At 41.9% G+C, this 15563-nt stretch overlaps 1 protein-coding gene across 4 annotated transcripts in view; it reads left to right on the top strand.

Annotated features, from left to right (window-relative positions):
- The window catches only part of ralgps2 (Ral GEF with PH domain and SH3 binding motif 2), a 431788-nt gene that overhangs the window by 58758 nt on the left and 357467 nt on the right, over nucleotides 1-15563 (top strand). For 3 of the 4 annotated variants that reach the window (XM_060830096.1, XM_060830097.1, XM_060830099.1), the window contains exon 2: nucleotides 14872-14941. The exons of the other annotated variant lie outside the window; for it this stretch is intronic. The gene's annotated coding sequence lies outside the window, so the exon portion shown is untranslated. The remainder of the gene's footprint in view (nucleotides 1-14871; nucleotides 14942-15563) is intronic. 4 annotated transcript variants of the gene reach the window in all.

Raw genomic sequence — 15563 nt, 5'->3', positions numbered from 1 at the left:
GGCTCTGTAGTCATATGGAGGCCAGAGCAGGTAAGGATGGCAGATTTTGTTCCCTGGAGGACATCAATGAACTAGATGGGCTTTTATAACACTTGACCGTTGCTACACATTACCACTAGTCATGATTTGGAAATGCCAGTGTTGGACTGGGGTGTACAAAGTTAAAAATCACACATGCCAGGTTATAGAAGGAGCGTCACTCCGAAAGCTAGTGTGCTTCCAATTAAACCTGTTGGACTATAACTTGGTGTTGTGTGATTTTTAACTTTGATCACCACTAGGATAGCTTTTTAAAATTGCAGATTTTACTATATTCAAATTTCATCTGCTAGACAAGCAAACTAGGAAAATGAAATTGAGACCGTAACTAGATCAGTGAATATCAGGGCATTCCAGAAGGGCTGAATAACCTGTTGCTGTACTTTTATCCTCTGCTTGGTGTTCCTCACATTTGTGTTGTATACTGGACTAGCTATATACAGTTGGACTCTTGCTATATCATTTTGAGTTTCACACTGACTGTTTAATTCTTCTGTCCAGACTCTAGAATTGGTTGTGGTGTTTTGCTTCTGCCCATCATGTTTGCACTGACCATAATGCCATTCTAAACTAATTTCATCTTCCTAAATGTGGTGTGTATCCCTCTATTCCCTGCCTGTTCATGTTTCTGTCTAAATGTCTTTGAAACATTGCATATATACCTACCTACTTAGCTGGCAGCATGCTTCATGCAGCTACTGCTCTCTATGCAAAAACATGTCTCGTACATCTCCTTTTAAACTTTCCCCCTCTCACCATAAACTATACTCCCTGGTAACCCTGGAACCAAGACTCCAGCTATCTACCCTATCCATCTCTCTCATAATTATGTATTCTTCTATCAGGTGACTTCTGGGCCTCTGATTCTATAGTGAAAATATGTGGAGATGCCAGTGTTGGACTGGAGTGGGCAAAGTCAGAAGCACACAACGCCAGGATAAAATCCAACAGGTTTATTTGAAGTCTCAAGCTTTTGGAATGCTGCTCCTTCGTCAGATGAAGTAGAAGAAAGTGCACAGGCACAGACTTTATATGCAGAGAGATAATGGTAAGATAATTAGGTAATTAGGAGTGTCAAAAAATAAATACACATAGTATGAGTGGAGTGTCAACAGGCTGAGTATCAAATCTTTGCAGGTGATCAAAAATGTCAATAGCTGAACAGCAAGTGAAGGGACCTATGATCCAATTAATAATTACAAAAAAGAATCAAAAATAGGATGGTGCTAGAGACAAGCCAAATGGCTGGAATAACATGATAGATGTAACAGTCGTGTGACAAGGGTTTAACCAAAGTAACAGATAATCCAGAACTGTACAAACTAATTAAGGTAGAGAGGTAATAGCAAGTTATCGAGGTGGTGGTGTGAAAACAAAAAGGTAAGGAGATTTTACACACAACGGTATGGTGTGGTTATATGTAGAGTGACTTGAACTTAAGATCACGGTTGAGGCTGCCCTCATGGGTACGGAACTTGACTGTCATTTTCTGCTCAGCGATTCTGCGTTGTTGTGTATCTTGAAGGCTTCTTTGGTGGACACTTACCTGGAGGTCAACGATTGAATGTTCTTAATGTTCCCTAACTGCCTATCAGTTGTTCGACGATGGTCGGTCGTCTGTTGTCGTAACATCTGCACAATCTTACCGATGTTCCATGCCTCCAAGCATCGTTTCCTGCAGCATATGAGGTAAACAATGTTGGCTCAGTCATATGAGTACATACCATTCATGTGGTGGGTGGTGTTCCCACATGTGATGGTAGTATCCGTGTTGATGATCTGATGTCTTGCAGAGGTTGCTGTGGCAGGATCGTGCGGTGTTGTGGTTGCTATTCTCCTTAAATATTTTTCCTCTCATCTTAAAAATATGCCCCTAATTTTGAAATTCCCCATTATAGGGAAAATACATCTGCCATTCACCTTATCTATACCAGTCATGATTTTATAAACCTCTATAAGGTCACTTCTCAACCTAGTATGCTCCAGTGGAAGGACTTCCAGCCCATCCAGCCTCTCCTTATAACTCAAACTCTCCATTCCCAGCAACATCCTGGTAAATTTCTTCTGAACCTTCATGTTTATCAACATCTGTCCGATAACAGGGTGACCAGAACTGAACACAGTACTCCAGAAGATTGGCTAGCTAACAGGAAACACAGTTGGTATTGAAATTTTTTTCCCCCAGTTGTCAAGATGCCATGATGTTAGAAATGGAGTATGATGTGGGAAAATGTAAAACTATACTTTTGGCAGGAGGAATATAGAAGTATATTATCCAAAGAGTGAGTGATTGCAGAGCTCTCAGGTGAAGAGGGACATTGATGTTTTTGTGCATGAATTATAAAAGGCTGCTGGTACAGCAAAGAATTAGGATCAATAGAATGTTCTTGTTTATTGTGAGGGAAATGGAGTACAAAAATATGGAGGTTATGCTTCATTATGTAATGTACTGGTGAGACCACATTTAGAGTATTGTCTACAGTTTTGCTCTCTTTTTTAGGAATGTAAAAACAGTTCAGAATGTTTTTGACTAGAATGGGTGGGTTGTCTTATAACAAAAGAATCTAGGCTAATTTTGGCTAGAATTTCCAAGACTGAAGGGTGACCAGCTTGAATTGTCTTTAGGGGTCTTGACAGGGTGAGAATGGAAAAGATGCTTCCTCTTGTAGGAGAATCTAGAACAAGGGGGCGCCATGTGAAATTAACGGGCTACCCATTTAACAGAGGAGGTTAATTTTTTTTCAGAGTTGAGTCTTTGGAATTCTGTTCTTCATAATGTGATTGAAGCAGATTTCTTGAATATTTTTACACAGGAACAGATGTAATCTTGATAAGTAAGGGGTGAGTGGAAATGTGGAGTTACCAGAGCTGTCTTAATTATTGAATTGCAGGGCAAGCTCAAGGGGCAATTAACTTACAAACTAAGAAACAAATTAGGTTAAGTTTGATACCTGAATTTGAGGGTCTCTGTTTCATGGCTCTTCTATTGACAATTATCATACATCTTTTCTGTAATTAATGGGTATATTGTGTTGTAGTATTGGAATATTGACTGCATAATCTGTTCTTAAGTTTGACACCGTGGGCGGCACGGTGGCACAGTGGTTAGCACTGCTACCTCACAGCGCCTGAGACCCAGGTTCAATTCCCGACTCAGGCGACAGACTGTGTGGAGTTTGCACGTTCTCCCTGTATCTGCGTGGGTTTCCTCTGGGTGCTCCAGTTTCCTCCCACAGTCCAAAGATGTGCGGGTCAGGTGAATTGGCCATGCTAAATTGCCCATAGTGTTAGGTAACAGGTAAATGTAGGGGTATGGGTGGGTTGCGCTTCGGCGGGTCGGTGTGGACTTGTTGGGCCGAAGGGCCTGTTTCCACACTGTAAGTCTAATCTAATCTAAAATTTTGGTGCCACCCAGACCTGATTCCACCTCTATGGATGTTTCTGAATTTGGTTTGGATTCTCACAGCAGAAAATTAATTTTTTGTTTGAATTTTACTGCCTTGAGATCATCAACCTCTTTTATCAACTAAGGGATTGGCCAACACCTGCCAAGCCATACCAAGCCATGTAATTGAAAATCAAAAGATATTCAAGACTTATGCCTGTCTGCAAAGTGTATGGATGGGACACTCTGAATTTGACTATTTATTACACAAGGAACAACAGTCTGAGAAGTTCTCACATTCAAAGAAATGCACCTTTCTGTCATATCTGATTTGATTGATTTATTTTCATGTGTATCTTGTGACAAAATACAGCGATAAGTGTTGCCACTTTCTGGCGCCATCTTGAACCACAGACAAATAAACCAAAACATTGAGTATAAAGGCAGAGAAATGAAGAAATAAACAAAGTGTTCAATTTTACAGTCCTTTCTGTGAAGTGCTCCATCATGGGCCATGGGCCTGGTGGCTAAGCAGGAGTCCCCTTTGCTGCACCACCACTGGGGAATGAAAGTCGTCACTCTTCGGCATCATCTCACCTCCAATGATGTAACCAGTGCCATCTGGGTTATGTGATCAGAAAACCAGAATTTAAAAAAACATAAGTAAAGGAAACAAAGCCAAAAGCACCAAGAGAAACGTCCAGGTATTGAAGCCTTATTTAAGTCATATTTCCATGCAGATACCTGGGCCAAGCCGCAGCCTGGAATCTTGGGAGGAGTTGAATGCTTGCTGCTGCTGATGCTACTGCCTTTGATCTTCTGCTGCCACCAATAACAGCTATTCATCCTTTTATCCAGATCGTTAAGCACTCCTTTGTCTTTCTAACCGTCTTCTTTCTCTCTCTGGACTCTCTCCCCACCTTTCATTTACTTCTTACCCCCTTCCTCCATCCAATCTTTTGCATATAAACTGACATTTTCTTAGCTCCCATCAGTTCTGAGGAAGAGTCACCAGATTTCTCTTCTCTTCTACCAGCTGACAGACCTGCTGATCTTTCCCAGCAACTTCTGCTTTTGTTTCTGTTTTACAGCATCCGCAGTTCTTTCGGTTTTTATTCAAGTGTGTCAAAAGTCTTTGTGGCCTTATCAACCTTCTAGTATTGATGTTTGTCCTTTACATGAAATAAATAGCAAATAATGTGGTTTATTTTTATCATCTGAAATGATTTATTGATAAAGGATTGGTTCATTGTTTTTTCCTGGAAATGACTGATACTACGTCATGAATTAAAGACTTGGGTTTCAGGAAGTGAAATATTATCACCAAATTTACAGATGACAATAAAATAGATGGGAAAGTAAATTGCCATAAAGAAATACAAAATTTACAAATGGATATGAAATGATTAAATGTATGGGTCAAAATTTGGTAGATGAAGTTAATGTGGTAGGTGTGAGATTATCCATTTTGATCAGAGGAATAGAAAGGCAATTTATTATCTAAATGCAGAGAAACTTCAGAGTGTTTTGGTGCAGAGGGGTCTGGGTGTCCTCATAGATGAATTGTAGGTGATAGTACACAGATACTACAGATAGTAAGGAAGGCAAATAGACATTTGACATTTATTGCAAAAGGAATAGAGTATAAAAGCAGGCAAGTGTTGCTGCAACTGTACAAGGCATTAGTTAGACTGCACTTGTACGTAATCCTCCATCACTTCCTCCCTTACTTGAGAAGTGATATAGTTGTTTTGGAAGCAGTTCAGAGCAGGTTCACTAGATTGATCCCAAAGATGAGTAGTTTATTTTATGAAGAGAAATTGAGCAGTTTAGCCCTATATTGTCTGAAGTTTAGACGAATGAAAAGAGATCTAATGGTTATATAAGACACTCAAGGGACTTAACAAAGTAGATGTAGAAACTATGTTTCCTAACGTGAGGCAAACAAAAGTGGGAGGTCAGCTTTTGGAGAAGGAATTGCAGATTTAAAACAGAGACAAGGATAAATACTTAAAGGGTCTTGAATCTTTGGAATTCACTATCCCAAAGTATGGTGAATGCTGAGACACTGAATAAATTTAAGGAGGTAGATAGTCAGATTTTTAATTAGAAATGGTTGAAGTTGAGTTGAGGCTGAGATGAGATCAATTGTGATCGTACAAAATGGTCGAGCAGGCTTGAGAGTAAATTGCCTACTCCTGCTCCTAGTTCTTATGAAACATTGTGAAAATGCTGTATAAGGGTGTGAAAAATTGAAAAAAGCAAAGTTAGGATGGGAATGTGACCACGAAAGACTGATGATTGACAGTCATTATGAAATCTGTCAAGCAAGACTTGTCATTAGATTACTCTGTAGATCATTACCTGAGCAACATAACACCTTGCATCAAAAAGTTCCTTTCCATTTCCTTTGTAGTTCTCGATGTTTATTTCATGAATTCATACGCCACTTATTCAAAGTGGTTTGATGTGCTGCCGAGCACTTTACTCATGTGCTTATTGCAGTTAGCATAGCAAGCTTAAATGGAGGTAATACATCTGAGTTCAGCATTTGCTATGTTTAACCAGCAGGTGGAGTGTTTTAAATATTTCAACATTTGTACAATAAGTAGAGTCATAGCAATGCATAGTCCCACAACCCCGCACCGCCCGTTTCTATCTCCTGCCCAAAATCCACAAACCTGCCTGCCCCGGCCGACCCATTGTCTCAGCCTGCTCCTGCCCCACCGAACTCATCTCCCAATACCTCGACACGGTCCTGTCCCCTTTAGTCCAAGAACTCCCCACCTACGTTCGGGACACCACCCACGCCCTCCACCTCCTCCAGGATTTTCGCTTCCCCGGTCCCCAACGCCTTATTTTCACTATGGACATCCAGTCCCTGTACACCTCCATCCCCCATCACGAAGGACTCAAAGCCCTCCGCTTCTTCCTTTCCCGCCGCACCAACCAGTACCCTTCCACTGACACCCTCCTTCGACTGACTGAACTGGTCCTCACCCTGAATAACTTCTCTTTTCAATCCTCCCACTTCCTCCAAACTAAAGGAGTTGCCATGGGCACCCGCATGGGCCCCAGCTATGCCTGCCTCTTCGTAGGATATGTGGAACAGTCCATCTTCCGCAACTACACTGGCACCACCCCCCACCTTTTCCTCCGCTACATCGATGACTGTATCGGCGCTGCCTCGTGCTCCCACGAGGAGGTTGAACAGTTCATCAACTTTACTAACACCTTCCATCCCGACCTGAAATTCACCTGGACTGTCTCAGACTCCTCCCTCCCCTTCCTAGACCTTTCCATTTCTATCTCGGGCGACCGACTCAACACAGACATCTATTATAAACCGACTGACTCCCACAGCTACCTGGACTACACCTCCTCCCACCCTGCCCCCTGTAAAAACGCCATCCCATATTCCCAATTCCTTCGCCTCCGCCGCATCTGCTCCCAGGAGGACCAATTCCAACACCGCACAGCCCAGATGGCCTCCTTCTTCAAGGACCGCAGATTCCCCCCAGACGTGATCGACGATGCCCTCCACCGCATCTCCTCCACTTCCCGCTCCTCCGCCCTTGAGCCCCGCTCCTCCAACCGCCACCAAGACAGAACCCCACTGGTTCTCACCTACCACCCCACCAACCTCCGCATACAACGTATCATCCGCCGCCATTTCCGCCACCTCCAAACGGACCCCACCACCAAGGATATATTTCCCTCCCCTCCCCTATCAGCGTTCCGCAAGGACCACTCCCTTCGTGACTCCCTCGTCAGATCCACACCCCCCACCAACCCAACCTCCACCCCCGGCACCTTCCCCTGCAACCGCAGGAAATGTAAAACTTGCGCCCACACCTCCACACTCACTTCCCTCCAAGGCCCCAAGGGATCCTTCCATATCTGCCACAAGTTCACCTGTACCTCCACACACATCATCTATTGCATCCGCTGCACCCGATGTGGCCTCCTCTATATTGGTGAGACAGGCCGCTTACTTGCGGAACGCTTCAGAGAACACCTCTGGGCCACCCGAACCAACCAACCCAATCACCCCGTGGCTCAACACTTTAACTCTCCCTCCCACTCCACCGAGGACATGCAGGTCCTTGGACTCCTCCACCGGCAGAACACAACAACACGACGGCTGGAGGAGGAGCGCCTCATCTTCCGCCTGGGAACCCTCCAACCACAAGGTATGAATTCAGATTTCTCCAGTTTCCTCATTTCCCCTCCCCCCACCTTGTCTCAGTCGGTTCCCTCAACTCAGCACCGCCCTCCTAACCTGCAATCCTCTTCCTGACCTCTCCGCCCCCACCCCACTCCGGCCTATCACCCTCACCTTGACCTCCTTCCACCTATCCCACCTCTATCGCCCCTCCCCCTAGTCCCTCCTCCCTACCTTTTATCTTAGCCTGCTTGACTCTCTCTCTTATTCCTGATGAAGGGCTTATGCTCGAAACGTTGAATTCTCTATTCCTGAGATGCTGCCTGACCTGCTGTGCTTTGACCAGCAACACATTTGCAGCTGTGATCCCCAGCATCTGCAGACCTCATTTTTTACTCATAGCAATGCACAGCATGGAAACAGACCCTTCGGTCCAACGCGTCCATGTCGACCAGTTATCCCAACCCATCCTAGTCCCACCTGCCAGCACCCGGCCTATATCCCTCCAAACCTTTCCTATTCATGTACCAATTCAAATGCCTTTTAAATGTTGCAATTGTTACAACATCCACCACTTCCTCCATCAGCTCATTCCATACATGTACCACCCTCTACATGGAAAAGTTGCCCCTTAGGTCCCTTTTATATCTTCCCCCCTCACCTTAACCTCTGCCCTCTAGTTCTGGACTCTCCCAACTCAGGGAAAAGCCTTTGTCTATTTATCATATCCATGCCCCTCATAATTTTGTAAACCTCTGTAAGGTCACCCCTTAGCCTCTGACGCTCCAGGGAAAACAGCCCCAGCCTGTTCGGCCTCTCCCTGTAGCTCAAATCCTCCAAATCCTGGCAACATCCTTGTAAATCTTTTCTGAATCCTTTCAAGTTTCACAATATTCTTCCGATAGGAAGGAGACCAGAATTGCACGCAATATTCCGACAGTGGCATACCAATGTCCTGTACAGTTGCAACATGACCTCCCAACTCCTGTACTCAATACTCTGACTGATAAAGGAAAGTATACCAAACTCCTCCTCCACTATCATGTCTACCTGCGACTCCACTTTCAAGCAGTTATGAACCAGAACTCCAAGGTCTCTTTGTTCAGCAACACTCCCTAGGACCTTACCATTAAGTGTGTAAGTCCTGCTAAGATTTGCTTTCCCAAAATGCAGCACGTCACATTCATCTGAATTAAATTCCATCTGCCACTTCTTTGCCCATAGGTCCATCTGATCAAGATCCTGTTGTAATCTGAGATAACCTTCTTCGCTGTCCACTACATCTCCAATTTTGGTTTCATCTGCAAACTTACTAACTGTACCTCTTAGACTCACATCCTAATTATTTATGTAAATATCAAAAAATAGAGGACCCAGCACCAACCCTTGTGGCACTCAACTGGTCACCACCACCCTCTGTCTTCTACCTTTGAGTCAGTTCTGTATCCAATTGGCTAGTTCTTCCTGTATTCTGTGACATTTAACCTTGCTAACCAGTCTCCCATGGGAAACCTTGTCGAAATCCTTACTGAAGCCTACATAGATCGCATCTATCGCTCTGACCTCATCAATCCTCTTTGTTACTTCTTCAAAAAACTCAATCAAGTTTGTGAGACATGATTTCCCATGCACAAAGCCATGTTGACTACGACTGATCAGTCCATGCCTTTCCAAATACATGTACGTCCTGGGCCTCAGGATTCCCTCCAACAACTTGCCCGTCACCGACGTCAGGTTCCCTGGCTTGTCCTTCCCACCCTTCTTAAACAGTGGCACCACATTAGCTAACCTCCAGACTTCCAGCATCTCACCTGTGACTATAATGTTGTAAATATCTCAGCAAGAGGCTCAGCAATCACTTCCCTAGCTTCCCACAGTGTTCTCGGGTACACTTGATCAGGTCCTGGGGATTTGTCCAGCTTTATACATTTCAAGACATCCAGCACTTCCTCCTCTATAATCTGGACATTTTGCAAGATGTCACCATTTATTTCCCTACATTCTATATCTTCTATGTCCTTTTCCACAGTAAATTCTGATGCAAAATACTTGTTTATTATCTCCCCCATTTTCTGCTGCTCCACACAAAGCCCTGCTGATCATTGAGGGGCCCTATTCCTGAAGAAGGGCTTATGCCCGAAACGTCGATTCTCCTGTTCCTTTGATGCTGCCTGACCTGCTGCGCTTTTCCAGCAACACATTTTTAAGCTTTGGGCCTTATTCTTTCCATAGTTACCCTTTTGTCCTTAATGTATTTGTAAAAACTCTTTGGATTCTCCTTATTCTGTTTGCCAAAGCTAACTCATGTCCCCTTTTTGCCCTCCTGATTTCCCTCTTAAGTATACTCCTACTGCCTTTATACTCTTCTAAGGATTCATTCGATCTATCCCGTCCATACCTGACACATGCTTCCTTCTTTTTGTCAACCAAACCCTCAGTTTCTTCAGTCATCCAGCATTCCCTATACCTACAAGCCTTTCCTTTCACCCTAATAGGAATATAATTTTTCTGGATTCTAATTATCTCATTTCTGAAGGCTTCCCATTTTCCAGCTACCCCTTTACCTGCGAACATCTGCCCCCTATCAGCTTTTGAAAGTTCTTGCCTCATACAGTTAAAATCAGCATTTCTCCAATTTAGAAATTCAACTTTTAGATTTGGTCTATCCCTTTCCATCACTATTTCAAATCTAATAGAATTCTGGGTAATCCAAGATGGAGGACGGGAAAAATTTCTGGCTGTAATGGATGCTCCTTTTTTGAGGTATTGTAGGTGTTGGAGGTGATTTCCTCGAATTCCAGGAACAGCAATTACTGTTTTATATGCTGTTGCATTGTTTTGGAACTTTGGAAAAAAAGGTCAAAACAACAGCCGTTTTAAAAGGGAGAAGAACAGACCAAGGAAGGACATAGTGAAGTCAGTACAGGAGAGAGAGAGAGAAAGAAACTGACACCACAGTGTACCTACACAGTTACTGTCTTTGCTTTGTATCGCTGGACATTGGAGTGCGCCTGGGAAAATTGATAAACAGTGAAATTCACAACTGATCTTTGAGGAACTGTTTGGGCCAATTCACAGCACAACTGTTTGGGCCAATTCACAGCACAGAATCAGATAAGTGAATAGTTTTTAGTGTGGCCTACAGGAAGTCTGCATTAATGAGGAGAGTGGGTTCTTTCTTGCTTATATATTTTCTGGAGATAAGTCTCTTGATTAAACTTAAAATATAAGCCATAACTATTAATTTAACCTGGAGCAGAGTTTTGTAGAGGAATAAGACAATATTATTTTCTGGATCTGTAGATTGTGAAGGAGCAAAAATGGTCTTTTAGTAGAGTGATATGCACTTGTTAGACATAGGAGTTTAAGGAGAGTTTATGGGTCACTATGAATTATATCTGCAATAAATGCTATTGGTTGCGAATCCAATCAGATTGAATGAAAAAAAAATAAATGTTTAGTTGTGAAAAAGATGAATTATCTTAATTCTGTAGGTATGATTTGTTTACTTAAAATTTGGTTCTGGATATGTACATTAATGAGTGCAAACATCAATACAGAGGTTTATGTTGGCATTTGATCATATTGATGTGATATTTGGGTCAGTTCCTGCTTAAGATGAAACAACATTTGCCGTATGTAATTTGAATATTTATGGTATTTGCATCAAAATATAACAAATCAGGAAGGTGGGAAGGTGGGATGTTGTATTTCCAATAGCTATTTATCCATTGTATCAGCCATTGAAATGGAATTATGGTTGAATTTATGGGTGGGCGAGTGTATTTTTAGCAAACAAAGTCTGTTTTAATCAGGAAGGTGGGATGAGTTTATATTGGGATTATGTTTGGCAGGCACTGGTTGGACCATGCTGTATGACAAATCAAAGTCACCCACCAACTGGAGGAAGAACGCCTCAAGTTCCACCTTGGGACCCTATAATCACGTGGCATCAACATTGACTTCACTAGTTTCCAAATCTCCCCTCCCTCCTCCATATCACAGATCCAACCCTCCAACTTGCCACCACCCTTTTGATCTGTCCTATCTGTTCATCTTCCTTCCCACCCATCCACTCCATCCTCAGCACCAACCTATCACAATCACTCCCCACGTGTATCCACCAATCACCTTCATACCTGCCCCCCCCGCCCCACCCCCACCCCCAACCATCTTTTTATCTCTCATCCCCCTTTCCCCTCCATATTCCGAAACATCGACTTTGTTGCTCCTCGGATGCTGCCTGACTTGATGTGCTTTTCCAGTGCCACCCTTTTTGACTTGTCTATGACTCTATTGAATTGAGCTCCACATAGATATTAATGCCTTGCAAGAAGATAGGTTTGAAAAAAACATTTTGGAGCACTATTTCTTTACTGTTGCGTATATATTGCAACATGTCTCTTCGTAAAGTAACATTGTCAGCAATATATTTTCTTTTGACAGTACCTTAGTTTCAGTTCCTGGCTGTGCTGCAAGGAAGTTTCAATTCAGTGATTCTGAATTTCACTTTAAGTATATTAAGTGATGTTTGTACAGATGCAGTCTTGCTTCGTTCAGACTTCAGAAAAAAAAACTAGCAGGGATTGGGGTGGAAACAGATTTGATGACTGCTTTCAAGAAGGATTTTAATATTATCTCAATATAAATTCTTTGCAAGGCTACGAGAAAAAGGAAGAGGTGTGGAATAAGTATCTTGGAGTTGTCAAATTACTTTTAGAGGATGTTGGCATGGGCATGTTAAGCTAAGTGGTCTGTTGTGTTGTAACCATTCTTGTACTTACCACATTTGTGGGTTCTTGGTTTGTGCAAAATGGCTGTTGTATTTCCAATAGCTATTTATCCATTGTATCAGCCATTGATATGGAATTATGGTTGAATTTATGGGTGGGCGAGTGTATTTTTAGCAAACAAAGTCTGTTAACAGGCTCTTTTAAAGAGGGGTCAGTGCAGCATCGAGGGCTGAAGGGCCTGTACTGAGCTGTTACGTTCTATGTCTGTGGGTCTTGTAAATAAAATGACAGCAGTTTTTATGTATGACTAACATGAAAGTAAAATGACAAAACTATGATTTCAGTAGCTGGTGGAATATAGTTACATACAAATTATGTATATAAAATTAATTTCAGTCACTTAAAGTGGTTGGGGGAAGGATGCCCCAGTTGTTTCCATTCTGGTCGAAAACACTGGATTCACTTTATATGACTTTCCACTGACTGTCATTGTGTTCAAAGCATTTCACCATGTGAAATATTTTGGGATTTATTTCTGAGGGATATCCAAGTTTCATCCTTTTAATTGGAAGGAGATGAACTCTTTACACTGACTTGCTTAAGGCATGTTCATTATTTATGTGGCCTATAATTATTTTCTTTCTTTCATACATGGAATGTGAGCATCATTGGCTAGGTCAGCATTTCTTGCACATTCCTAATTAACTAGAGGGCAGTTTACTGTGGATCTGGAATCACATGCACACTGGACCTGGTAAGGACAGTAGATTTCCTTCCCTAAAGAGCATTAGTAAAGTAGATAGGTTTTTACAGCAATCGACAATGGTTACATGATTTTTCTTAGACTTGCATTTTATTTCAGATTTTTCTGATTTCAACTTTCATCATCTATCATTGTGGAATTTTAGCCCATGTCCCAAGAACATCCCTCTGGGGTACTAGTCCAGTGACATTACCACTACACACTACTCTCCTATATCTGCGATTGTAGTCTTTGTGAAATAACTATCTGTTATCGACATTATCTTCTCCAGATTCTTACAATTTAGATACCTAGCTTTGGTCTCTGAGGGCAGTGAGAAAACTCAACTGAGTCACAGAGTCATGGATGTATAGCATGGAAACAGACTCTTCTGCCCAACCTGTCCATGCCGACCAGATACCCCAACCCAATCTAGTCCCACCTGCCAGCACCCAGCCCATATCCCTCCAAATCCTTCCTATTCATATACTCATCCAGATGCCTCTTAAATGTTGCAATTGTACCAGCCTCCACCACTTTGTCTGGCAGCTCATTCCATACATGTACTACCCTCTGCGTGAAAAAGTTGCCCCTTATGTCTCTCTTATATCTTTCCCCTCTCACCCTAAACCTATGCCCTCTAGTTATGGACTCCCCCACCCCAGGGAAAATACTTTCTCTGTCTATTTATCCTATCTATGCCTCTCATAATTTTGTAAACCTCGATAAGGTCACCCTCAGCCTCTGATGCTCCAGGGAAAACAGCCCCAGCCTGTTCAGTCTCTCCCTATAGCTCAAATCCTTCAACCCTGGCAACATCCTTGTAAATCTTTTCTGAACCCTTTCAGGTATCACAATAGACTTTTGGTAGGAAGGAGACCAGAATTGCACGCAATATTCCAACAATGGCCTGACCAATGTCCTGTACAGCCGCAACATGACCTCCCAACTCCTGTACTCAAATACTCTGACCAATAAAGAAAAGCATCCCAAATGCCTTCTTCACTGTCCTATCTACCTGCGATTCCACTTTCAAGGAGCTATGAACCTGCACTCCAAGATCTCTTTGTTCAGCAACACCCCCTAGGATTTTACCATTAAGGTGTATAAGTCCTGCCAAGATTTGTTTTCCCAAAATGCAGCACCTCGCATTTATCTGAATTAAACTCCATCTGCCACCTCTGCCATTGGTCCAGATCCTGTTGTAATCTGAGGTAACCCTCTTCGCTGTCCACTAAACCTCCAATTTTGGGGTCATCTGCAAACTTACTAACTGTGTACCTCTTATGCTCGCATCCAAATCATTTATGTAAATGACAAAAAGTAGAGGACCCAGCACCAATCCTTGTGGCACTCCACCTTTAAACTCAGTTTGTATCTTGAGTTCTATGTACTATGCGTCTTGTAAAAAGAAATGACAGCAGAGCTTATGTCTGACTAAAATGAAAGTCATTTACTTTTTCCTAATGTACTGAAGTTATTCTGAAGGTAGATGCTTAACATCTTTAATTCTAGTATTGACCTATAAATTTTAGAGGATTACTTGAATTGGTTTGTACTTCTTAGATGCATTCCATTGTCATTTGTTCCATTAGTGATTCACATTAAGCAGACAGCATTATGAAAGGTTAATAATTTGAATCAAGACTTTTTCTTAATCCATCTTTGTTATAAAGAACACTAAATTATTGAAACATTTATGGTTTCCTGTTCTATTGTACCCAGCTTCTCACTTATTTTAGGTGAATTAATGTTTATGTTAAAACCCATCAATGTTTTCTCATTATAAACTATTTAATTATTTCAGATTGTTGTGAATGCTGTTCTTTTTGGAACTGATCACATGAATGGATCTTGATGTCATCTGCCATTTTTTTGTAAGTATCTTTCTACCTGTCAGTGTAGACAGCAATATTCTGAAAGAGAATGCAGCGCAAGTCAATTTACTTCCTCCCTATTGTGAATTTTATTGATCATATTCATGTAACAAGTATCAAGTGGGTTTAATCATGTCAGCTAATTTGGCATGTATGGTGTACATCAAACATCTTGTTAAGATTTTCTTGTGTATCTTTGTCAAATGCCTTCAGAAAGCCCAAACTAATTACAATCACTGCCTTTGTAATTTAATTACTTTTAAAAAAGATTCAAGAGGATTTGTTGAATGTAATGTGTTAAAAGTTCCATATTGACTGTCATGATTAGAGGACTAGAATAATATTTTGACAGGGAGTTTTGACTAATCTTCCAACTTCTGATAGTTTGACTTGTAATTTCTAAATTCATGAATGTTTTTTGATTTTTGAGATTATTGCTGCGAATATTTGGAGTTGTATGAAAGTCCTAAACCCCATTCACCAAGTGTAGCTGAGAATAACAGCAATTGTTGGCTGATTTAGCCTGTAATTCAGGAGGTTCATATGCCAGATTGGTTGTACTGTACAGTGACATTCCAAGTGACAGGCTCAAAAACAAAAATTGCTGGAAAAACTCAGCACG

The sequence above is a fragment of the Hemiscyllium ocellatum genome, chromosome 9 (genome assembly GCF_020745735.1).
Source record: "Hemiscyllium ocellatum isolate sHemOce1 chromosome 9, sHemOce1.pat.X.cur, whole genome shotgun sequence".
Taxonomy (NCBI): Eukaryota; Metazoa; Chordata; class Chondrichthyes; order Orectolobiformes; family Hemiscylliidae; genus Hemiscyllium; species Hemiscyllium ocellatum.
Note: the sequence above shows the minus strand (reverse complement) of the source record. Positions and strands in the feature narration are given on the sequence as shown.